Genomic DNA, 13,407 nt, shown 5'->3' with positions numbered 1-13,407 from the left:
CCTCCGCTAGTGTCGAAGGCTGCACGCGGAGGTGCAACGAGCAGCAGTGCGTCTCACACACGCGGCGGTGCGCCCGCTAATTCGGCCGTCGCTCTGCTGGGACGCCGGGCGCGCCCCCCGCGCCGTCCTCGAGGAACTGGCTGTTGCGGAAGGAAGTGCTTTCGTCAAATGCGGCCGAAAACTAACATTTTGTGTGTTGGGAGAAAAGCCGAACGCGAATTCTGCCGTGCTCCTACGTTACGTGAGTGCCAACGGCCATACCATGATGAATACACCGGTTCTCGTCCGATCACCGAAGTTAAGCATCATTGGGCCCGGTTAGTACTTGGATGGGTGACCGCCTGGGAAACCCGGGTGCTGTTGGCTTCCTTCCTTTTTTTTTTTTGTTTTATGTCGCTACCCCTACCAGCCCAATTTTCAAACCACCTTTCTGTTGTGACAAAGATGCTTCCTTAAGCCTTTTATACTACTGCAATGGTACGAAAATGCAGTAATTAACTCAGTTTGAGGGAGAATGTGCTAACCAAGTTTGCCAGGAAGCCTTTGAAAACGACAAAACGGTACGAATCGGCAGGTGATTTCTGAAATACGTCACCGCCTATTGTTGTGTAGGAGTGTAGAGTTCCAAACTTGATTTGTAATCACGAATCTGTCCCTTAGTCGTCTCGTCTCGTCTCGTCCCGCAGACGTTTGTCGTGCTTGCGCTGTCATATGGACCACGACCCGAGCGGCAGCGAGCGGCAGTCGAGCAAAGTCGGGACAAGTCGGGACGGGGACAGGGATAGGAATGGTGTGAATGCACTGCAAACTACGCACACACCCGGTGTGTGAGGCGAGGCGAGGCGAGGCGAGGCGAGGCGAGGCGAGGAAGCCCACATCGCTACCAGTGGCGCCCTCCAGCACGACACTGCCACACCCCGCACAGGCCGTCCGCTGGACACCAGGGACAAGATGCGTCCTCCGCTAGTGTCGAAGGCTGCACGCGGAGGTGCAACGAGCAGCAGTGCGTCTCACACACGCGGCGGTGCGCCCGCTAATTCGGCCGTCGCTCTGCTGGGACGCCGGGCGCGCCCCCCGCGCCGTCCTCGAGGAACTGGCTGTTGCGGAAGGAAGTGCTTTCGTCAAATGCGGCCGAAAACTAACATTTTGTGTGTTGGGAGAAAAGCCGAACGCGAATTCTGCCGTGCTCCTACGTTACGTGAGTGCCAACGGCCATACCATGATGAATACACCGGTTCTCGTCCGATCACCGAAGTTAAGCATCATTGGGCCCGGTTAGTACTTGGATGGGTGACCGCCTGGGAAACCCGGGTGCTGTTGGCTTCCTTCCTTTTTTTTTTTTGTTTTATGTCGCTACCCCTACCAGCCCAATTTTCAAACCACCTTTCTGTTGTGACAAAGATGCTTCCTTAAGCCTTTTATACTACTGCAATGGTACGAAAATGCAGTAATTAACTCAGTTTGAGGGAGAATGTGCTAACCAAGTTTGCCAGGAAGCCTTTGAAAACGACAAAACGGTACGAATCGGCAGGTGATTTCTGAAATACGTCACCGCCTATTGTTGTGTAGGAGTGTAGAGTTCCAAACTTGATTTGTAATCACGAATCTGTCCCTTAGTCGTCTCGTCTCGTCTCGTCCCGCAGACGTTTGTCGTGCTTGCGCTGTCATATGGACCACGACCCGAGCGGCAGCGAGCGGCAGTCGAGCAAAGTCGGGACAAGTCGGGACGGGGACAGGGATAGGAATGGTGTGAATGCACTGCAAACTACGCACACACCCGGTGTGTGAGGCGAGGCGAGGCGAGGCGAGGCGAGGCGAGGCGAGGAAGCCCACATCGCTACCAGTGGCGCCCTCCAGCACGACACTGCCACACCCCGCACAGGCCGTCCGCTGGACACCAGGGACAAGATGCGTCCTCCGCTAGTGTCGAAGGCTGCACGCGGAGGTGCAACGAGCAGCAGTGCGTCTCACACACGCGGCGGTGCGCCCGCTAATTCGGCCGTCGCTCTGCTGGGACGCCGGGCGCGCCCCCCGCGCCGTCCTCGAGGAACTGGCTGTTGCGGAAGGAAGTGCTTTCGTCAAATGCGGCCGAAAACTAACATTTTGTGTGTTGGGAGAAAAGCCGAACGCGAATTCTGCCGTGCTCCTACGTTACGTGAGTGCCAACGGCCATACCATGATGAATACACCGGTTCTCGTCCGATCACCGAAGTTAAGCATCATTGGGCCCGGTTAGTACTTGGATGGGTGACCGCCTGGGAAACCCGGGTGCTGTTGGCTTCCTTCCTTTTTTTTTTTTTGTTTTATGTCGCTACCCCTACCAGCCCAATTTTCAAACCACCTTTCTGTTGTGACAAAGATGCTTCCTTAAGCCTTTTATACTACTGCAATGGTACGAAAATGCAGTAATTAACTCAGTTTGAGGGAGAATGTGCTAACCAAGTTTGCCAGGAAGCCTTTGAAAACGACAAAACGGTACGAATCGGCAGGTGATTTCTGAAATACGTCACCGCCTATTGTTGTGTAGGAGTGTAGAGTTCCAAACTTGATTTGTAATCACGAATCTGTCCCTTAGTCGTCTCGTCTCGTCTCGTCCCGCAGACGTTTGTCGTGCTTGCGCTGTCATATGGACCACGACCCGAGCGGCAGCGAGCGGCAGTCGAGCAAAGTCGGGACAAGTCGGGACGGGGACAGGGATAGGAATGGTGCGAATGCACTGCAAACTACGCACACACCCGGCGTGGGGCGAGGCGAGGCGAGGCGAGGCGAGGCGAGGCGAGGCGAGGAAGCCCACATCGCTACCAGTGGCGCCCTCCAGCACGACACTGCCACACCCCGCACAGGCCCTCCGCTGGACACCAGGGACAAGATGCGCCCTCCGCTAGTGTCGAAGGCTGCACGCGCCCTGCGAATGACAGGAGGTGCAACGAGCAGCAGTGCGTCTCACACACGCGGCGGTGCGCCCGCTAATTCGGCCGTCGCTCTGCTGGGACGCCGGGCGCGCCCCCCGCGCCGTCCTCGAGGAACTGGCTGTTGCGGAAGGAAGTGCTTTCGTCAAATGCGGCCGAAAACTAACATTTTGTGTGTTGGGAGAAAAGCCGAACGCGAATTCTGCCGTGCTCCTACGTTACGTGAGTGCCAACGGCCATACCATGATGAATACACCGGTTCTCGTCCGATCACCGAAGTTAAGCATCATTGGGCCCGGTTAGTACTTGGATGGGTGACCACCTGGGAAACCCGGGTGCTGTTGGCTCCCTTCCTTTTTTTTTTTTTTTTTGTTTTATGTCGCTACCCCTACCAGCCCAATTTTCAAACCACCTTTCTGTTGTGACAAAGATGCTTCCTTAAGCATTTTAAACTACTGCAATGGTACGAAAATGCAGTAATTAACTCAGTTTGAGGGAGAATTTGCTAAGCAAGTTTGCCAAGAAAACTTTGAAAACGACAAAACAGTACGAATCGGCAGGTGATTTCTGAAATCCGTCACCGCCTATTGTTGTGTAGGAGTGTAGAGTTCGAAATTTGATTTGTAATCACGAATTTATTCCTTAGTCGTCTCGTCTCGTCTCGTCTCGTCCCGCAGACGTTTGTCGTGCTTGCGCTGTCATATGGACCACGACCCGAGCGGCAGCGAGCGGCAGTCGAGCAAAGTCGGGACAAGTCGGGACGGGGACAGGGATAGGACTGGTGTGAATGCACTGCAAACTACGCACACACCCGGTGTGTGAGGCGAGGCGAGGCGAGGCGAGGAAGCCCACATCGCTACCAGTGGCGCCCTCCAGCACGACACTGCCACACCCCGCACAGGCCGTCCGCTGGACACCAGGGACAAGATGCGTCCTCCGCTAGTGTCGAAGGCTGCACGCGGAGGTGCAACGAGCAGCAGTGCGTCTCACACACGCGGCGGTGCGCCCGCTAATTCGGCCGTCGCTCTGCTGGGACGCCGGGCGCGCCCCCCGCGCCGTCCTCGAGGAACTGGCTGTTGCGGAAGGAAGTGCTTTCGTCAAATGCGGCCGAAAACTAACATTTTGTGTGTTGGGAGAAAAGCCGAACGCGAATTCTGCCGTGCTCCTACGTTACGTGAGTGCCAACGGCCATACCATGATGAATACACCGGTTCTCGTCCGATCACCGAAGTTAAGCATCATTGGGCCCGGTTAGTACTTGGATGGGTGACCGCCTGGGAAACCCGGGTGCTGTTGGCTTCCTTCCTTTTTTTTTTTTTTGTTTTATGTCGCTACCCCTACCAGCCCAATTTTCAAACCACCTTTCTGTTGTGACAAAGATGCTTCCTTAAGCCTTTTATACTACTGCAATGGTACGAAAATGCAGTAATTAACTCAGTTTGAGGGAGAATGTGCTAACCAAGTTTGCCAGGAAGCCTTTGAAAACGACAAAACGGTACGAATCGGCAGGTGATTTCTGAAATACGTCACCGCCTATTGTTGTGTAGGAGTGTAGAGTTCCAAACTTGATTTGTAATCACGAATCTGTCCCTTAGTCGTCTCGTCTCGTCTCGTCCCGCAGACGTTTGTCGTGCTTGCGCTGTCATATGGACCACGACCCGAGCGGCAGCGAGCGGCAGTCGAGCAAAGTCGGGACAAGTCGGGACGGGGACAGGGATAGGAATGGTGTGAATGCACTGCAAACTACGCACACACCCGGTGTGTGAGGCGAGGCGAGGCGAGGCGAGGCGAGGCGAGGCGAGGAAGCCCACATCGCTACCAGTGGCGCCCTCCAGCACGACACTGCCACACCCCGCACAGGCCGTCCGCTGGACACCAGGGACAAGATGCGTCCTCCGCTAGTGTCGAAGGCTGCACGCGGAGGTGCAACGAGCAGCAGTGCGTCTCACACACGCGGCGGTGCGCCCGCTAATTCGGCCGTCGCTCTGCTGGGACGCCGGGCGCGCCCCCCGCGCCGTCCTCGAGGAACTGGCTGTTGCGGAAGGAAGTGCTTTCGTCAAATGCGGCCGAAAACTAACATTTTGTGTGTTGGGAGAAAAGCCGAACGCGAATTCTGCCGTGCTCCTACGTTACGTGAGTGCCAACGGCCATACCATGATGAATACACCGGTTCTCGTCCGATCACCGAAGTTAAGCATCATTGGGCCCGGTTAGTACTTGGATGGGTGACCGCCTGGGAAACCCGGGTGCTGTTGGCTTCCTTCCTTTTTTTTTTTTTGTTTTATGTCGCTACCCCTACCAGCCCAATTTTCAAACCACCTTTCTGTTGTGACAAAGATGCTTCCTTAAGCCTTTTATACTACTGCAATGGTACGAAAATGCAGTAATTAACTCAGTTTGAGGGAGAATGTGCTAACCAAGTTTGCCAGGAAGCCTTTGAAAACGACAAAACGGTACGAATCGGCAGGTGATTTCTGAAATACGTCACCGCCTATTGTTGTGTAGGAGTGTAGAGTTCCAAACTTGATTTGTAATCACGAATCTGTCCCTTAGTCGTCTCGTCTCGTCTCGTCCCGCAGACGTTTGTCGTGCTTGCGCTGTCATATGGACCACGACCCGAGCGGCAGCGAGCGGCAGTCGAGCAAAGTCGGGACAAGTCGGGACGGGGACAGGGATAGGAATGGTGCGAATGCACTGCAAACTACGCACACACCCGGCGTGGGGCGAGGCGAGGCGAGGCGAGGCGAGGCGAGGCGAGGCGAGGAAGCCCACATCGCTACCAGTGGCGCCCTCCAGCACGACACTGCCACACCCCGCACAGGCCCTCCGCTGGACACCAGGGACAAGATGCGCCCTCCGCTAGTGTCGAAGGCTGCACGCGCCCTGCGAATGACAGGAGGTGCAACGAGCAGCAGTGCGTCTCACACACGCGGCGGTGCGCCCGCTAATTCGGCCGTCGCTCTGCTGGGACGCCGGGCGCGCCCCCCGCGCCGTCCTCGAGGAACTGGCTGTTGCGGAAGGAAGTGCTTTCGTCAAATGCGGCCGAAAACTAACATTTTGTGTGTTGGGAGAAAAGCCGAACGCGAATTCTGCCGTGCTCCTACGTTACGTGAGTGCCAACGGCCATACCATGATGAATACACCGGTTCTCGTCCGATCACCGAAGTTAAGCATCATTGGGCCCGGTTAGTACTTGGATGGGTGACCACCTGGGAAACCCGGGTGCTGTTGGCTCCCTTCCTTTTTTTTTTTTTTTTTGTTTTATGTCGCTACCCCTACCAGCCCAATTTTCAAACCACCTTTCTGTTGTGACAAAGATGCTTCCTTAAGCATTTTAAACTACTGCAATGGTACGAAAATGCAGTAATTAACTCAGTTTGAGGGAGAATTTGCTAAGCAAGTTTGCCAAGAAAACTTTGAAAACGACAAAACAGTACGAATCGGCAGGTGATTTCTGAAATCCGTCACCGCCTATTGTTGTGTAGGAGTGTAGAGTTCGAAATTTGATTTGTAATCACGAATTTATTCCTTAGTCGTCTCGTCTCGTCTCGTCTCGTCCCGCAGACGTTTGTCGTGCTTGCGCTGTCATATGGACCACGACCCGAGCGGCAGCGAGCGGCAGTCGAGCAAAGTCGGGACAAGTCGGGACGGGGACAGGGATAGGACTGGTGTGAATGCACTGCAAACTACGCACACACCCGGTGTGTGAGGCGAGGCGAGGCGAGGCGAGGAAGCCCACATCGCTACCAGTGGCGCCCTCCAGCACGACACTGCCACACCCCGCACAGGCCGTCCGCTGGACACCAGGGACAAGATGCGTCCTCCGCTAGTGTCGAAGGCTGCACGCGGAGGTGCAACGAGCAGCAGTGCGTCTCACACACGCGGCGGTGCGCCCGCTAATTCGGCCGTCGCTCTGCTGGGACGCCGGGCGCGCCCCCCGCGCCGTCCTCGAGGAACTGGCTGTTGCGGAAGGAAGTGCTTTCGTCAAATGCGGCCGAAAACTAACATTTTGTGTGTTGGGAGAAAAGCCGAACGCGAATTCTGCCGTGCTCCTACGTTACGTGAGTGCCAACGGCCATACCATGATGAATACACCGGTTCTCGTCCGATCACCGAAGTTAAGCATCATTGGGCCCGGTTAGTACTTGGATGGGTGACCGCCTGGGAAACCCGGGTGCTGTTGGCTTCCTTCCTTTTTTTTTTTTTTGTTTTATGTCGCTACCCCTACCAGCCCAATTTTCAAACCACCTTTCTGTTGTGACAAAGATGCTTCCTTAAGCCTTTTATACTACTGCAATGGTACGAAAATGCAGTAATTAACTCAGTTTGAGGGAGAATGTGCTAACCAAGTTTGCCAGGAAGCCTTTGAAAACGACAAAACGGTACGAATCGGCAGGTGATTTCTGAAATACGTCACCGCCTATTGTTGTGTAGGAGTGTAGAGTTCCAAACTTGATTTGTAATCACGAATCTGTCCCTTAGTCGTCTCGTCTCGTCTCGTCCCGCAGACGTTTGTCGTGCTTGCGCTGTCATATGGACCACGACCCGAGCGGCAGCGAGCGGCAGTCGAGCAAAGTCGGGACAAGTCGGGACGGGGACAGGGATAGGAATGGTGCGAATGCACTGCAAACTACGCACACACCCGGCGTGGGGCGAGGCGAGGCGAGGCGAGGCGAGGCGAGGCGAGGCGAGGCGAGGCGAGGAAGCCCACATCGCTACCAGTGGCGCCCTCCAGCACGACACTGCCACACCCCGCACAGGCCCTCCGCTGGACACCAGGGACAAGATGCGCCCTCCGCTAGTGTCGAAGGCTGCACGCGCCCTGCGAATGACAGGAGGTGCAACGAGCAGCAGTGCGTCTCACACACGCGGCGGTGCGCCCGCTAATTCGGCCGTCGCTCTGCTGGGACGCCGGGCGCGCCCCCCGCGCCGTCCTCGAGGAACTGGCTGTTGCGGAAGGAAGTGCTTTCGTCAAATGCGGCCGAAAACTAACATTTTGTGTGTTGGGAGAAAAGCCGAACGCGAATTCTGCCGTGCTCCTACGTTACGTGAGTGCCAACGGCCATACCATGATGAATACACCGGTTCTCGTCCGATCACCGAAGTTAAGCATCATTGGGCCCGGTTAGTACTTGGATGGGTGACCACCTGGGAAACCCGGGTGCTGTTGGCTCCCTTCCTTTTTTTTTTTTTTTTTGTTTTATGTCGCTACCCCTACCAGCCCAATTTTCAAACCACCTTTCTGTTGTGACAAAGATGCTTCCTTAAGCATTTTAAACTACTGCAATGGTACGAAAATGCAGTAATTAACTCAGTTTGAGGGAGAATTTGCTAAGCAAGTTTGCCAAGAAAACTTTGAAAACGACAAAACAGTACGAATCGGCAGGTGATTTCTGAAATCCGTCACCGCCTATTGTTGTGTAGGAGTGTAGAGTTCGAAATTTGATTTGTAATCACGAATTTATTCCTTAGTCGTCTCGTCTCGTCTCGTCTCGTCCCGCAGACGTTTGTCGTGCTTGCGCTGTCATATGGACCACGACCCGAGCGGCAGCGAGCGGCAGTCGAGCAAAGTCGGGACAAGTCGGGACGGGGACAGGGATAGGACTGGTGTGAATGCACTGCAAACTACGCACACACCCGGTGTGTGAGGCGAGGCGAGGCGAGGCGAGGAAGCCCACATCGCTACCAGTGGCGCCCTCCAGCACGACACTGCCACACCCCGCACAGGCCGTCCGCTGGACACCAGGGACAAGATGCGTCCTCCGCTAGTGTCGAAGGCTGCACGCGGAGGTGCAACGAGCAGCAGTGCGTCTCACACACGCGGCGGTGCGCCCGCTAATTCGGCCGTCGCTCTGCTGGGACGCCGGGCGCGCCCCCCGCGCCGTCCTCGAGGAACTGGCTGTTGCGGAAGGAAGTGCTTTCGTCAAATGCGGCCGAAAACTAACATTTTGTGTGTTGGGAGAAAAGCCGAACGCGAATTCTGCCGTGCTCCTACGTTACGTGAGTGCCAACGGCCATACCATGATGAATACACCGGTTCTCGTCCGATCACCGAAGTTAAGCATCATTGGGCCCGGTTAGTACTTGGATGGGTGACCGCCTGGGAAACCCGGGTGCTGTTGGCTTCCTTCCTTTTTTTTTTTTTTGTTTTATGTCGCTACCCCTACCAGCCCAATTTTCAAACCACCTTTCTGTTGTGACAAAGATGCTTCCTTAAGCCTTTTATACTACTGCAATGGTACGAAAATGCAGTAATTAACTCAGTTTGAGGGAGAATGTGCTAACCAAGTTTGCCAGGAAGCCTTTGAAAACGACAAAACGGTACGAATCGGCAGGTGATTTCTGAAATACGTCACCGCCTATTGTTGTGTAGGAGTGTAGAGTTCCAAACTTGATTTGTAATCACGAATCTGTCCCTTAGTCGTCTCGTCTCGTCTCGTCCCGCAGACGTTTGTCGTGCTTGCGCTGTCATATGGACCACGACCCGAGCGGCAGCGAGCGGCAGTCGAGCAAAGTCGGGACAAGTCGGGACGGGGACAGGGATAGGAATGGTGTGAATGCACTGCAAACTACGCACACACCCGGTGTGTGAGGCGAGGCGAGGCGAGGCGAGGCGAGGCGAGGCGAGGAAGCCCACATCGCTACCAGTGGCGCCCTCCAGCACGACACTGCCACACCCCGCACAGGCCGTCCGCTGGACACCAGGGACAAGATGCGTCCTCCGCTAGTGTCGAAGGCTGCACGCGGAGGTGCAACGAGCAGCAGTGCGTCTCACACACGCGGCGGTGCGCCCGCTAATTCGGCCGTCGCTCTGCTGGGACGCCGGGCGCGCCCCCCGCGCCGTCCTCGAGGAACTGGCTGTTGCGGAAGGAAGTGCTTTCGTCAAATGCGGCCGAAAACTAACATTTTGTGTGTTGGGAGAAAAGCCGAACGCGAATTCTGCCGTGCTCCTACGTTACGTGAGTGCCAACGGCCATACCATGATGAATACACCGGTTCTCGTCCGATCACCGAAGTTAAGCATCATTGGGCCCGGTTAGTACTTGGATGGGTGACCGCCTGGGAAACCCGGGTGCTGTTGGCTTCCTTCCTTTTTTTTTTTTGTTTTATGTCGCTACCCCTACCAGCCCAATTTTCAAACCACCTTTCTGTTGTGACAAAGATGCTTCCTTAAGCCTTTTATACTACTGCAATGGTACGAAAATGCAGTAATTAACTCAGTTTGAGGGAGAATGTGCTAACCAAGTTTGCCAGGAAGCCTTTGAAAACGACAAAACGGTACGAATCGGCAGGTGATTTCTGAAATACGTCACCGCCTATTGTTGTGTAGGAGTGTAGAGTTCCAAACTTGATTTGTAATCACGAATCTGTCCCTTAGTCGTCTCGTCTCGTCTCGTCCCGCAGACGTTTGTCGTGCTTGCGCTGTCATATGGACCACGACCCGAGCGGCAGCGAGCGGCAGTCGAGCAAAGTCGGGACAAGTCGGGACGGGGACAGGGATAGGAATGGTGTGAATGCACTGCAAACTACGCACACACCCGGTGTGTGAGGCGAGGCGAGGCGAGGCGAGGCGAGGCGAGGCGAGGAAGCCCACATCGCTACCAGTGGCGCCCTCCAGCACGACACTGCCACACCCCGCACAGGCCGTCCGCTGGACACCAGGGACAAGATGCGTCCTCCGCTAGTGTCGAAGGCTGCACGCGGAGGTGCAACGAGCAGCAGTGCGTCTCACACACGCGGCGGTGCGCCCGCTAATTCGGCCGTCGCTCTGCTGGGACGCCGGGCGCGCCCCCCGCGCCGTCCTCGAGGAACTGGCTGTTGCGGAAGGAAGTGCTTTCGTCAAATGCGGCCGAAAACTAACATTTTGTGTGTTGGGAGAAAAGCCGAACGCGAATTCTGCCGTGCTCCTACGTTACGTGAGTGCCAACGGCCATACCATGATGAATACACCGGTTCTCGTCCGATCACCGAAGTTAAGCATCATTGGGCCCGGTTAGTACTTGGATGGGTGACCGCCTGGGAAACCCGGGTGCTGTTGGCTTCCTTCCTTTTTTTTTTTTTGTTTTATGTCGCTACCCCTACCAGCCCAATTTTCAAACCACCTTTCTGTTGTGACAAAGATGCTTCCTTAAGCCTTTTATACTACTGCAATGGTACGAAAATGCAGTAATTAACTCAGTTTGAGGGAGAATGTGCTAACCAAGTTTGCCAGGAAGCCTTTGAAAACGACAAAACGGTACGAATCGGCAGGTGATTTCTGAAATACGTCACCGCCTATTGTTGTGTAGGAGTGTAGAGTTCCAAACTTGATTTGTAATCACGAATCTGTCCCTTAGTCGTCTCGTCTCGTCTCGTCCCGCAGACGTTTGTCGTGCTTGCGCTGTCATATGGACCACGACCCGAGCGGCAGCGAGCGGCAGTCGAGCAAAGTCGGGACAAGTCGGGACGGGGACAGGGATAGGAATGGTGCGAATGCACTGCAAACTACGCACACACCCGGCGTGGGGCGAGGCGAGGCGAGGCGAGGCGAGGCGAGGCGAGGCGAGGAAGCCCACATCGCTACCAGTGGCGCCCTCCAGCACGACACTGCCACACCCCGCACAGGCCCTCCGCTGGACACCAGGGACAAGATGCGCCCTCCGCTAGTGTCGAAGGCTGCACGCGCCCTGCGAATGACAGGAGGTGCAACGAGCAGCAGTGCGTCTCACACACGCGGCGGTGCGCCCGCTAATTCGGCCGTCGCTCTGCTGGGACGCCGGGCGCGCCCCCCGCGCCGTCCTCGAGGAACTGGCTGTTGCGGAAGGAAGTGCTTTCGTCAAATGCGGCCGAAAACTAACATTTTGTGTGTTGGGAGAAAAGCCGAACGCGAATTCTGCCGTGCTCCTACGTTACGTGAGTGCCAACGGCCATACCATGATGAATACACCGGTTCTCGTCCGATCACCGAAGTTAAGCATCATTGGGCCCGGTTAGTACTTGGATGGGTGACCACCTGGGAAACCCGGGTGCTGTTGGCTCCCTTCCTTTTTTTTTTTTTTTTTGTTTTATGTCGCTACCCCTACCAGCCCAATTTTCAAACCACCTTTCTGTTGTGACAAAGATGCTTCCTTAAGCATTTTAAACTACTGCAATGGTACGAAAATGCAGTAATTAACTCAGTTTGAGGGAGAATTTGCTAAGCAAGTTTGCCAAGAAAACTTTGAAAACGACAAAACAGTACGAATCGGCAGGTGATTTCTGAAATCCGTCACCGCCTATTGTTGTGTAGGAGTGTAGAGTTCGAAATTTGATTTGTAATCACGAATTTATTCCTTAGTCGTCTCGTCTCGTCTCGTCTCGTCCCGCAGACGTTTGTCGTGCTTGCGCTGTCATATGGACCACGACCCGAGCGGCAGCGAGCGGCAGTCGAGCAAAGTCGGGACAAGTCGGGACGGGGACAGGGATAGGACTGGTGTGAATGCACTGCAAACTACGCACACACCCGGTGTGTGAGGCGAGGCGAGGCGAGGCGAGGAAGCCCACATCGCTACCAGTGGCGCCCTCCAGCACGACACTGCCACACCCCGCACAGGCCGTCCGCTGGACACCAGGGACAAGATGCGTCCTCCGCTAGTGTCGAAGGCTGCACGCGGAGGTGCAACGAGCAGCAGTGCGTCTCACACACGCGGCGGTGCGCCCGCTAATTCGGCCGTCGCTCTGCTGGGACGCCGGGCGCGCCCCCCGCGCCGTCCTCGAGGAACTGGCTGTTGCGGAAGGAAGTGCTTTCGTCAAATGCGGCCGAAAACTAACATTTTGTGTGTTGGGAGAAAAGCCGAACGCGAATTCTGCCGTGCTCCTACGTTACGTGAGTGCCAACGGCCATACCATGATGAATACACCGGTTCTCGTCCGATCACCGAAGTTAAGCATCATTGGGCCCGGTTAGTACTTGGATGGGTGACCGCCTGGGAAACCCGGGTGCTGTTGGCTTCCTTCCTTTTTTTTTTTTTTGTTTTATGTCGCTACCCCTACCAGCCCAATTTTCAAACCACCTTTCTGTTGTGACAAAGATGCTTCCTTAAGCCTTTTATACTACTGCAATGGTACGAAAATGCAGTAATTAACTCAGTTTGAGGGAGAATGTGCTAACCAAGTTTGCCAGGAAGCCTTTGAAAACGACAAAACGGTACGAATCGGCAGGTGATTTCTGAAATACGTCACCGCCTATTGTTGTGTAGGAGTGTAGAGTTCCAAACTTGATTTGTAATCACGAATCTGTCCCTTAGTCGTCTCGTCTCGTCTCGTCCCGCAGACGTTTGTCGTGCTTGCGCTGTCATATGGACCACGACCCGAGCGGCAGCGAGCGGCAGTCGAGCAAAGTCGGGACAAGTCGGGACGGGGACAGGGATAGGAATGGTGCGAATGCACTGCAAACTACGCACACACCCGGCGTGGGGCGAGGCGAGGCGAGGCGAGGCGAGGCGAGGCGAGGCGAGGCGAGGCGAGGAAGCCCACATCG

At 55.3% G+C, this 13,407-nt stretch overlaps 14 non-coding genes across 14 annotated transcripts; all 14 read left to right on the top strand.

The window, feature by feature from the left end:
- The first annotated feature begins 247 nt into the window (after positions 1–247).
- On the top strand, positions 248–366 carry LOC126218472 (5S ribosomal RNA). The gene has a single exon (XR_007542534.1). It is a non-coding gene; the product is annotated as a 5S ribosomal RNA (ribosomal RNA).
- Positions 367–1,204: 838 nt separating this feature from the next.
- On the top strand, positions 1,205–1,323 carry LOC126218471 (5S ribosomal RNA). The gene has a single exon (XR_007542533.1). It is a non-coding gene; the product is annotated as a 5S ribosomal RNA (ribosomal RNA).
- An 838-nt stretch (positions 1,324–2,161) lies between these two features.
- Positions 2,162–2,280, top strand: LOC126218469 (5S ribosomal RNA). The gene has a single exon (XR_007542531.1). It is a non-coding gene; the product is annotated as a 5S ribosomal RNA (ribosomal RNA).
- An 857-nt stretch (positions 2,281–3,137) lies between these two features.
- LOC126218436 (5S ribosomal RNA) lies at positions 3,138–3,256 on the top strand. The gene has a single exon (XR_007542502.1). It is a non-coding gene; the product is annotated as a 5S ribosomal RNA (ribosomal RNA).
- Positions 3,257–4,089: 833 nt separating this feature from the next.
- Positions 4,090–4,208, top strand: LOC126218468 (5S ribosomal RNA). The gene has a single exon (XR_007542530.1). It is a non-coding gene; the product is annotated as a 5S ribosomal RNA (ribosomal RNA).
- An 840-nt stretch (positions 4,209–5,048) lies between these two features.
- LOC126218467 (5S ribosomal RNA) lies at positions 5,049–5,167 on the top strand. The gene has a single exon (XR_007542529.1). It is a non-coding gene; the product is annotated as a 5S ribosomal RNA (ribosomal RNA).
- Positions 5,168–6,024: 857 nt separating this feature from the next.
- On the top strand, positions 6,025–6,143 carry LOC126218435 (5S ribosomal RNA). The gene has a single exon (XR_007542501.1). It is a non-coding gene; the product is annotated as a 5S ribosomal RNA (ribosomal RNA).
- Positions 6,144–6,976: 833 nt separating this feature from the next.
- LOC126218466 (5S ribosomal RNA) lies at positions 6,977–7,095 on the top strand. The gene has a single exon (XR_007542528.1). It is a non-coding gene; the product is annotated as a 5S ribosomal RNA (ribosomal RNA).
- Positions 7,096–7,963: 868 nt separating this feature from the next.
- Positions 7,964–8,082, top strand: LOC126218433 (5S ribosomal RNA). Its single transcript, XR_007542499.1, has one exon. It is a non-coding gene; the product is annotated as a 5S ribosomal RNA (ribosomal RNA).
- An 833-nt stretch (positions 8,083–8,915) lies between these two features.
- On the top strand, positions 8,916–9,034 carry LOC126218465 (5S ribosomal RNA). Its single transcript, XR_007542527.1, has one exon. It is a non-coding gene; the product is annotated as a 5S ribosomal RNA (ribosomal RNA).
- An 840-nt stretch (positions 9,035–9,874) lies between these two features.
- On the top strand, positions 9,875–9,993 carry LOC126218462 (5S ribosomal RNA). Its single transcript, XR_007542526.1, has one exon. It is a non-coding gene; the product is annotated as a 5S ribosomal RNA (ribosomal RNA).
- Positions 9,994–10,831: 838 nt separating this feature from the next.
- On the top strand, positions 10,832–10,950 carry LOC126218461 (5S ribosomal RNA). The gene has a single exon (XR_007542525.1). It is a non-coding gene; the product is annotated as a 5S ribosomal RNA (ribosomal RNA).
- Positions 10,951–11,807: 857 nt separating this feature from the next.
- Positions 11,808–11,926, top strand: LOC126218482 (5S ribosomal RNA). Its single transcript, XR_007542543.1, has one exon. It is a non-coding gene; the product is annotated as a 5S ribosomal RNA (ribosomal RNA).
- Positions 11,927–12,759: 833 nt separating this feature from the next.
- On the top strand, positions 12,760–12,878 carry LOC126218460 (5S ribosomal RNA). Its single transcript, XR_007542524.1, has one exon. It is a non-coding gene; the product is annotated as a 5S ribosomal RNA (ribosomal RNA).
- Positions 12,879–13,407: the final 529 nt, after the last annotated feature.

The sequence above is a fragment of the Schistocerca nitens genome, unplaced genomic scaffold, assembly GCF_023898315.1.
Source record: "Schistocerca nitens isolate TAMUIC-IGC-003100 unplaced genomic scaffold, iqSchNite1.1 HiC_scaffold_113, whole genome shotgun sequence".
Classification (NCBI taxonomy): Eukaryota; Metazoa; Arthropoda; class Insecta; order Orthoptera; family Acrididae; genus Schistocerca; species Schistocerca nitens.
This window is presented reverse-complemented; position numbering and strand designations above follow the sequence as displayed.